At 40.4% G+C, this 2793-nt stretch overlaps 1 protein-coding gene across 1 annotated transcript in view; it reads right to left on the reverse strand.

Moving 5' to 3' along the window:
- Positions 1-2793, reverse strand: part of ap4m1 (adaptor related protein complex 4 subunit mu 1) — a gene marked incomplete in the record, with an annotated part of 11851 nt that overhangs the window by 6636 nt on the left and 2422 nt on the right.

The following is a 2793-nucleotide window of genomic DNA, read 5'->3' on the forward strand; positions in this document are numbered from 1 at the left end:
AGACATTAGCTTTCAGGCTAACCCATACTGTACAGTTCTAACATAAAACTTTGGGTTGCTGGTGAGTCGACTATATTGAATCACCTTTCCACCACAACACACATCCTTCCCAACGTATTTTTCCTTCTGTGATCTGCAGAGAAGAGTAGAAAATAAAGATAAATACAGAATAAAGCTGTGATCGGACTCCGAAGACCTCTACCGCGCTGCTTTAAACGCTGCTGGCAGTTAAAGTGAAGCAGAATAATGTGAACACGACTCAGCAGTGGGGCTGAGTGGAAGGTTGCCGGTTCAAATCCCAGCAGCGGTCTAATAAGGCCGACTGCGACTGTGCACTTCGGTCCACTGCGGGCTCGTCTCTCGCGCTTCGGAGGTCGGCGTTCGACCTCTGCGGGAACTGGCTGAGCGGTGGAATCCAGTTAATCCTCAGACTTTCTTTAATCTCAGATAAAAGCAGTGAAATGGAGGAATAATCCTCCCATCCCTCTTCCTGCAGTCTGTTTAGCCGCCAGCGCCTTACTTTTCTACCGCCAACCTCTTCTTCCCGTTGGTGCTGATGTGCTTCACCTGACGTCGATGAAAACCTGCCCAGGGACTGTTTTACAGAACTGATGTAAGAAAAATGTATTTAAAAAGAACTGCTTTCAGTGACATTATGGACGGACGTTATCTTTTGAAAGCTCATGTGGCATTGTGGGTAAAAAAAAAAAAAGAAAAGATTTCCCAACATTCCTTGTCTCTAAACCTTTGTAGCAACTGACCAGGAAGAAACCAACTTCACTAGATACCTCTGACCTCAGACACGTCTGTAACTGAACCGTGAACCCCTCAGACCTCCGCGGCGTTTCCTCCGTGTTTGTTTATGGAGAATAAAACCGCCTCCACCTGTAAATGTTAATAAATTAGATCCATTTAACCAACAATACAACAAAACTAAAGGCTTCTTGGTTGAAAGTCGATTAAATTCATTTATGAACTTTATTTAAACGTTTGCTAACGAGCTAACTGCTCATGTGGAACGGTTAAATAATTTATTTTGCAAACGTTTTCTTAGATTTTTCAGACAATTGATTAAGATACTTGCCAGATAACTTTAGTTTTTTAGCAAGTTAATGTATCGTAGCCAAAATGTTATTTAGTTAGCCAACAAGCTACAGACAACTTAATGAAAACAACTTTTACAAGTTTACTGGGACAAAAATTAAAAATGTGATTCATTGGTGTCTTTATTAATAATATTAGTTAATATTACTGTTGTCAGTGGTCAAATAATGAATTTTGTGCTGCATCAGAAAACTTTAAAGCTGCATTTATGAGGCAGCATTAATTAAAATAAGATCCATAATCATCCTAAACGCTTTATTTTCACGTGCAGGGTGTTTAATCCGGTTGTTTTTGGATGTTAAAGTATAAAGTATATTAATAACACAGAGGAAACGCCGCTCTCTGATAATCACTTCCACTTTACAACCCGCCGACTTTCTATGAAATGTTTGAAAATATTGTAAATGAAGTTATAATGACTATATATTTTCTAAAAACTACAGACTGCTGCGTTTATTCCTCGTGCTAATTTTGACTTTTATTTGTGTTGGCGTTTGTTCGGCTGTACAGAGATTTTGAAGGTAATTTTTTTTTTTAAGCTGTTTCTGACATTTGTTGTTAATTCTCCGGTTCTGCTGCTGTAGTTTGCTGAACTGTCACACCTCAACATGTGTACTGAGAGAAAGGAAACAAACTACTGTTCACTTTTTTTTTATTCATAAGAGGTCCTGGATGAATTCTGTCAGTACAAAAATGAGCAACTGTGTTAGAAAATATCTGCTTTGATGAAAAATGTACAAGAAGCCTGTGAACGTGAAAGCTGAAGGACAACTACGACTCCCAGGGTGCATCTCACTAACAAAACATCCAATCAGAGCTTCACATTCTGTTAAATGTGCTGCTACAAATCTGATCAAATATTCAGCAGTAAATCCATAGCAACAGCAGCAGAGGCTCATGGGAAGTGTAGTATTTAGAGCAGCCCACCAAACTGAAAGAAAGGAACCTGTAAAATATTTACTGTTCTGAAACGCATTTGGCTTTTTGACAGTTAAACTGACAGTTTACATCATGGAACTGCGATCGGAGGATGTTTCGATCGGACCTTTTCTTTGTTCTGTGTTCTGCTCGGTTCTGTGACGTTTCCATAATAAATGGGTGCAGTTTGTTTCTCTGTGTGAGTCCATTGGATCTTTCTCACTTTCCAACAACCGGAAACAAAACTACTGTCAATATTCACTCTCTCACGCTCCTAATAGATTGTTTCACCATCTGGAAATGAACTGAAACCAATGGCTGCCTGAAGGTGAGGAATTGTACAGCATTTATTTGGAATTGATCAGCTGTTTAAAACATTTCTGTCACTGAATTAATTCATATAAAAATCACTCGTGCCACAGCTGAAGACATCTGTGTGTTTTATTACAAAACTAATTCAAACAATACAAACATGAACGTTTCTGGCTGCGAGGACAGAAGCCTCGTGAACACAGTGCTGTGTAATGAACGCTGCAGCCTGTAGACGGCGCTGGCCCGACCCCTTCACAAGCCCCGCCCCCTTTTTGCTCTGTGCTCCAATCACGGTTGAGCAATCCTCCGTCAACTTCCCCCTTTCTGTACTTAAATATGTGATTGGAGCGCAGAGCAAAGAGGGGCGGGGCTTATGAAGAGTCCATTAATATAAACATCAGTTAACTGCAGGTGGTCTCAGTGTTTACGGGGACGGTCTCTCTCTCTGTCCCTGTCTGT

This window comes from Morone saxatilis, unplaced genomic scaffold (genome assembly GCF_004916995.1).
Source record: "Morone saxatilis isolate NCDOM2014 unplaced genomic scaffold, NCSU_SB_2.0 Contig20, whole genome shotgun sequence".
In the NCBI taxonomy this organism is placed as follows: domain Eukaryota; kingdom Metazoa; phylum Chordata; class Actinopteri; family Moronidae; genus Morone; species Morone saxatilis.